The sequence below is a fragment of the Myripristis murdjan genome, chromosome 2 (genome assembly GCF_902150065.1).
Source record: "Myripristis murdjan chromosome 2, fMyrMur1.1, whole genome shotgun sequence".
Classification (NCBI taxonomy): domain Eukaryota; kingdom Metazoa; phylum Chordata; class Actinopteri; order Holocentriformes; family Holocentridae; genus Myripristis; species Myripristis murdjan.
Genome location: NC_043981.1, coordinates 15,839,882 through 15,847,903, shown reverse-complemented (window position 1 = coordinate 15,847,903; position 8,022 = coordinate 15,839,882).

Sequence of the window (8,022 nt, the reverse complement as noted above, 5' to 3'; positions counted from 1 at the left end):
GACTTACAGAGGTCTTAGATAGCATGAACACACACCAAGTCTGCATCATATTCCACACTGTTTAAAATTCAAAATACTCATTTGATGTAATAAGGAAATCTGTATAAAGTTAACTTTGATTCTTGTTTATTAGTACTGATGTTCATGGTGAGGATTCAGGTGTTATGGGAGGTCGTCTTGTGCTTTAGTCCAGATCAAACTTTTCACATTCCTCTGCTGCACGTTAATTTATAAATCATCTTGCAGTCACGTGTCTCTCTTTGGATATTTCTATATTTTCTCTGCATATTTCTCGGCACATATCTCTGCACACATTTCTGTTTGTCTGCTACTTCCACATATAAATACCTGTGAAGAGGAATCGTGCTGAAAATAATGCACAATCAGTTTGTCTTTTGACATTTGGACCTCGATCTTTGTGGTAGTCGTTATAAAGCACCTGTGGCCTTTTGTAGACCTGCTAATGTGAAAACGACACATCCTGCTCGCCCTGTGTGAACCTGTAAAGAAGGACATAAATTTCATGGCCCAAATAAGGGATTGCAGATCCACACTGATTCCAATCTAGTGGAAAAAAAGAAACAAGCTCTAAATATATTTTCATTTACTCCAGTGCAAATATTTACTTTTGCGCATTTGACAATTACTTCCTTATTCTCGTCTAGATGAATTAAAGTGGATTCAGATCCGTTTTGAGCATAGTGCAATATTGTAGTTTCTCTTTGCTGTGTCAGTTTACGTGATTTTTTTTTTTAAGTGATGGATTTATATATGTATATATATATATATATATATATATATATATATATATATACATATATATATATTTCTTTGATTGCAATCCATGACTGAAACACTTTAGTTTGAGTGAACTGGGCTGATTGTATAAACGATCATGGGACAAGTTTAGAGCAGTCCTAGTTTTTTTCAGGGAAGGTTGTGTTTATACGAGGATACTGGAGAACGTGGTGACGTGTTATTTGAGAAGTGTGTTCATGCTGGTGGTTCTTGCATGAGGCCCGGGGTCCCTCTGGGGACCGCGGCGCAGGCACATCCAGTGCCACGGCTGTAATGAATTTAATTGGCACGCAGCAGCTCTGCTGGGTGACAGCAGCTTGTTAACACCGTCAGCAGCTCTGGGAATCCACAACAAGAGTGATGCACAACGCCTGATCCACTGAGACGCAGCCTCCACACACACACACACACACACAGAGAGAGAGAGAGAGAGAAACATTGCAGTTGCATTTTATTTATTCACTTTACAAACTTTTAATTCAGTTTTGGCTTCAGTTTGTCAGCAGTTTAGTGGGCAAATGCTCTCGAGAGTAAACACACGGGATTGACATAGATTCACAGATGACAGATAATCAAACAATAAATTTACTCCAGTTTCCTATAGTTTGTATGCAGAAACCACGGTTTTACTTTATGATAACTATGAGTACTATTATTTTTCATCATGGTACCATTATGGTTCTACTGCACTGACTGTCTTTTATTATGTTTTGATTTGTAAAGTGACCTTGGGTGACCTGAAAGAAGCTTATAAATATTTTTTATGGCAACCGTCCTAACCATTGTGTTTTGTTTGTTTGTCTGTTTGTTTATTTTATTTTATTTTACTGTTGGTTCTTTATGGTAGTTATGATAAATTGGTAGAAATACTGTAGAAAAGCTGTGGTTTAACCAAGGTTCAGAGACCATCATTTTACTTTATATCAACATAAATAATGATAAAAAATATATATATATATTTATAGTTGTCTTGTTGTCTTGTCTTATAGTTTTCTTGCCATAGTAAACCATGGTTAATTTTTGCAAACCAAAAAAATTCTGTTTAGTAAAATTTGCAGTAAAACCCCTCCCATCTGCCGGTAAGTCAAATGTCAAGTTGTTTGCAGAAAACGTTTGACTCATGTCTGATGACGTGAGGAGATGTGGGTCATGAGGTTATTAATTAAAGCCATTCAGGTGACATGAATTTTCCCCGCTGATGTCGGTACTTCCTCGGTCTGACGGCTGCGCGGCTGCAGGGCCGAGCCGCCCGGCAGGCTGCCCGGGAGCCGCTGGGGCTGAATCCAGAGCTCGCCAATTATAAAAACACATGGGGCCTGCAATTTGCCGAGGCTTACCTACCCTGCGTCCCAAACGGCAGAAATCCTTCCTACTGATGCGATGCTCTCAGGCAGGCAGGCATCAGGTCGTGTCCCAACCAAAACTTTGAATTAAGAGGAGATTAACCTTTATTGTCTCCCTGAGGAGAAATTTGTCTTGGGCATTCGAGAAACGCATCAGCAAAAGGTCACCAAAGGAAACAGAGTTCATGCTTTGTGTCTTCATAATGTGCACCAAATTTCATTGAACATCTGTACAGATTTGGCATGACAGGGTCACCGAAATGGACAGGGTCCATCCTCTGGGGAGCATAAATGTGCTCATCAAATTTCATGGTAATTCTTCCCCCTTTGAGAAGTTGTTTTCAAGCCGAATTTTGCCAAATAGTAGTGCTAGAGGGAAGGGACACGAGTTCACTGAAACTGACAGGGTTCACCCTATCTGGAGCATCAGTGTCCATCGAATTTCATGATAGTAGATCCAATAAATTTCAAGATATGTTGCCTTGGAGTGGACGGCTTCTTGCAGGGCCAAAAGGATGAACGACTGCTCCATATCCCGAAATGGTTTCCTGCTCTTCTAGCTTCCGTTTGCAGATTCACCCACGCTGGCTTTATAAATATTAATGTCATTAATGTATATTTTGACCAGGCAGAGATGTTTTCTGGTGAAGCAGAGGGGGACTTCCAAGCCTCAGCTAAGGTGTCAGTTCAAGCCACCAGTCCTTCACGTTGAAAAGAGCCAGCTGAGGAGGTTCTGGGGTCTAATTAGGATGCCTCCCTTGGGAGATCATCCAGGCACGTCTAACTGGAGATTACGGAGCAGACCCAGGACACGGTGGGGGAACGACGTGTCCCAGCTGACCTGGGAATGCCTCAGGATCCTCCGGGAGGAGCTGGTGGACGTGAAGGGGGTAAAAAAGTCACAGAGTTACATGGCGCTTCAAGTGAATGGGATTCTCTTTATTCTTATCATTCAGAAGCAGCTGCCAGTTTTACGATCCGTGGCCCTGATTCTACTTCAAATTTGGATTTTTGGATGTAGATGCGGCTCGAAAATGATACAAAGCAGCAAACAATTCAAAATCCTCAATGGGGGCTGCTTTGTTTGCCGATCTATCTGTTCTATATTTGGCGTCCTGACATTACATCATCTGTCTCTGAACAGCAACACATCTTCCCTGTTTGGCTCCCCGACACAAAAATACCATCTAAGCCCCGTTGGCTTTGGCTCTGTTTTTGTTGCACATGAAATTTAATTTGACAGAAATAAAGGCTCTTTACGGTGCGAGCTGTAAAAGTTGCTTCCCCTAAACATGTTCGCTCAAGAGATGCTCAGCTCTGTTTGTTTCTTACCAGCTGGACGGTGTTTTATGATCTATCATGGCCGTTCTGTTCGTTCACCAAACAGCATCAACGGATTAACCGTAATCCCATTTGCTACAGCTAATCTCTCCATGCTGTGTGGCTGCAGGACGGCCTCTGCAGCACCACAGAAGGTAGCATCAGGTCATTTCTCAAACACACAAATACACGGAGGACTGGTTAATGAATACACCTTAAGTTGCCACAGCGGTGAGGGCAGTGGTTTTCAAAGTGGACTTGGGGTCCCCCAGGGGTGCTTACGGGGCTCCCTGGGGGTCCTCAGGAAAATGAAGTATAGTTTAATATCAATGAAATTAAATTAACCACATGCTGTTACAACACAGGGCGGCACAGTCGTCAATGCTGTGGCCTCAAGTCAGGTGAACTGGAGGTACCGAGTGTCTCTCCGCCTCCCGTCCAATGAGCGCTGCGATTGGCTCCATTAACCCCGCCTCCCTAATTAGCATAAGCAGATGGGAAAACAAATGGCTGAGTGAATGAATTAATGTTAGACTGCAGGAAATTTAACATTTTCCTCCTTTTTGGTTTTTAATCTCACCACGGTGTTCAAGACACTGTGACGTCTAAATGGTTTAACACTTTGAAACCTGAGCAAACTCACCCGAAAAAAACACAGTGATTAGCAAATTAGTAAAAAATGACCAGAACAAGTGGAAAATTTATTGATTAAAAATGTGTTGATTAATTACAACAAAAATAGCACCAAAAAATAAATAAACATAAAAAAGGAAAAAAGAAGAAAATACAGATAATTTGAAAAATAATACTAATAATATTAGTAATAAGAATAATCTAAAAAATTAGGGGGAAATTTTTTTTTTTTTAAATTACAAGAAAACTGTATTTATAATGATGAAGGTAATATATTAAAAAGGTCAGATCAGTGATGCAGGGTCAACATCAGAATGGTTATGTTTAAATGCTTGTGCCTTTCTCATAAATGATATGAGGGTCTTCAAATGGGGGTTCTCGGCTTATTGACATTGACTTATTGATATTTTTTTTTCGATATAAGGCTACTTAACACTGCTCTGAGTCAAAATGAAAGCAGGATACTTTCATTTTTCCCTGTGGAGGACACCCACAGCACAAACTGATGGTGTGTGTGTGTCTCTCACAGTGTCTGGGCCTGTCTGAGCTCCGGGCGGCCCAACACTTACCTCCCGGTCCAGGCATCAGCATTAGCAGCTCAGGGAAACACTGGAACCTTAGCTAAGATTAGCTGCTTGTACCGCGGGCTGCCGGGAGGATTACCCCGGAGGTGGAGTCTGATGTCTCACTTTAGCCATCCAGCCGGTAAGAGGCTTTGGCCGGGGGGCAGGTGGGATTCTCTGCCTCTGGAGCCAAATATGAACAATCAGACTGAACTCTTGTGACGCTGCCTTTTTTTTTTTTTTTTTTTTTTTAAACCAGACAAGCTGATTTATCCTTCACCTCAGTCAGTCTTGTCCTGCACAAAGTCCTATAGAAACAGGCAGAAAGTGATTTAACAAACATGATAAGTGGGCAAAATTCAGGCAAATTCACTGAAATTCATCGACTTCTCTGTGTAGAAAAGAGAAACCTGTCAAAGAGCTGGAAGAGAACCTGCCATGCTCATCAGCTGTAGCTCAGGCAAATGAACAGCTGCCTCTCATGTAAGAGGTTGCTGGTTTGAATCCCAAGTCTGTTGGCCAGAGAAGCCCTCCCTACCCCAGCTTTATTATAATACTTTAAAAAGGAAGGAAAAATCTGAAAGAAAATGTGAAACTGGAGTTGGGGGTGTGTGTGCTGGGGGCGTCTGAACCGTCAACAGGCCAGAACCAGTTCATGAGATATTTTTGGATTTTTTTTTTTTTTTTTTTTTTTTTTTTTTTTTACAGTGCAGACATTCAATTTAACTTTAGAGCTCCCCACTACAAAAAGTGCAGATCCCACGTTAAAAAAAAAAAAAAAGAAAAAAGTTTGAAACCTCAACTGTGGTATAATAGTTGAAAAAGGCAGGAGAAACCAGTTCAATAAAGGGTGGGCTAGGGAGGGTTGGGGGGCAGTGGGACGATGGGGAGCTGGGGGGTCTAAACAGTTTTATAAACCACTTAGGTTAAAAGTTCAATCAACATTCAATACAAATTTGGGGTTTTTGAAAGTTGAATTAGATTTTTTTACAGTGCAATTACCTGAGAGCTCCCCGCTGCAAAAAGTGAACACTGGGTGAAAGGTGTGAAGATTTTTTATGCCACCTCTTTGGGTGATCGACATAGACAGAGACAAAGAGAGCGAGTGCAAACGGGCAGTTTGTGCACCAGTCAGATGCTCAAACTTCAACCTGCAAAATCTTTTTACAGCGGGGAGCTGCACTGTAAAAAAATTATATATATAAAAAAAAAAATTCTCACTGAACTGCTTCTGAGCTGTCAAACTGAACAGTTTTTAAAACTGAACCCCACCACCTCCACCCTCCACCCCCCATCCCCCCCCCTGCAGTTTCATCCCTTATATAAAAAATGTTCACAGCTTTCAGTCAAACTTTTTTTAATCTGCACTGTAAAAAATTCCCCAAACTGTGCAAATTCTGACACTTTTTCCGTCTTTGCTGAACTGGTTCTGAACTGTTGAAGTGCACTGTTCAGAAACCTGTTCAGAAACCCCCTCCACTCCACCCCCTACCCCCTGTCCCCCCTAACCCTCACCCCCCCCACCTCACCAGCCTCCTCACCACCCCACCCCCCTCCTCCACCCTCCAGTTTAACCGTTTATTGACCAGGTGTTTCTTGTTTGCCACAAAATAAAATATTTAATTTCCCTGACTTTCTCAAGTTCTATATTATATTATATTATATTATATTATATTATATTAAAATAAAAAGATGGGCATTTGAGTGTATTAATCCCTTTGTTTTTTAGGTCTTTTAAAAAAAACTTTTCACTCTTTACAGTGGAGTCCTGTAGAGACAGACAAAGTGATTTAAGAAGCCTAATAAGAGGATTTGAACTCACAATGTGCTGAGCTCAATATAAACACTTCATCCTGCTGCACCAACAAAATTTCTCTGGTTAAAGAAGCAAAATTGATGAAAACCATTGACTTGTGTGTGTGGAAGAGAGAAACTTGTCAAAGAGCTGGAAGAAAGCTTGAGCAGCTCATCAGCTGTAGCTCAGACAGATAAACAGCTGCCTCACATGCAAAAGGTTGACAGTTTGAATCCCAAGCCTGTTGTTCAGAAATCCTTCTGAGCTCTTCAGACCAGTTCCCCACTGGAAAACTATGTTATCAGAAAGCATAGCCTCCAGTTTGAGCAGCTGCTGCAGGTTTTTCATCAGTTTGTTGACTCTTATGTTAAAGTTGAGGATGAGGCTGGTTTCACATCTCAAACTCCTGATGAAGATCACTGTGATCCTGCTGAGCTGCTCCTCACTTCCTTCAGCTTTGTCATGTGATTCCCACAAAGGTTCAGCACCTGGAAAACCTTGAGACCAGCAGATGTGGGATTCAAACTTACAACCTCTTGCACCAAAGGAAGCTGCTTATCAGTCTGAGCTACAGTTGAGGAGCTTGAGCAGCTTTCTTCCAGCTCTTTGACAAGTTTCTCTTTTCCACACAGAGACGATGAACTTTTAACTTTTTGCAGCGGGGAGCTTTCAAGTCACACTGAATGTCTGCACTGGAAATAAAATCAGTTTCAAATTTCAGAAATCTGAAATGTGTATTTAATATTGACTGGACTGTCAAACTGATCAGTTTTACAAAACATGCAGACCCCCCTCACCACCAGCACCCAACCCCCCCCCCACCCCCCCACTGCCCCCCCACCCCTAAAGTTTCACCTATTATTGAAGTGTTTTCTCTCTCTCTCTCTCTCTCTCTCTCTCTCTCTCTCTCTTTTTTTTTTTTTTAAAAGTATTATGTTGTTTATATTTAGTTGTTTTTTTTGTTTGTTTGTTTGTTTGTTTTTTATGAACAGTGCACTTTAATAGTTGAGAACCGGTTCAGTCAAAGTCAGCCTGAAAATTAGAATAACAACTTTATTTTAAAATTTTTTTACAGTGCAGTCATTAAGACTCCCCACTGTAAAAAGTGAACACTGGGTGAAAGGTGTGAATATTTTTTATGCCACCTCTTTGGGTGATCGACATAGACAAAGACAAAGAGAGCGAGAGCAAACAGCCAGTTTGTGCACCAGTCAGCTGCTCAAACTTCAACCTGCAAAAACTTTTTACAGCGGGGAGCTGCACTGTAAAAAAATTATATATATATAAAAAAAAAAGTTCTCACTGAACTGCTTCTGAAGTGTCAAACTGAACAGTTTTTAAAACCACCATAAAATAATGTGTAAAAATAAAAGATAAAAGTAATAATAATGTCAATAAATAGCCTAAATAAATGAATGATAAAATAAAAGTCTGATGTACAGCGACGAGAGGCGGGGAACTCTTTCCTTTTGGCTCCCCCCCACTTATCCTCCTCCTCCTCTTGCTCCTCCTCCTCCTCCTCCTCCTCCGCAGAGTAGAGCAGCACAAACACACACTCATCCACAGCAGG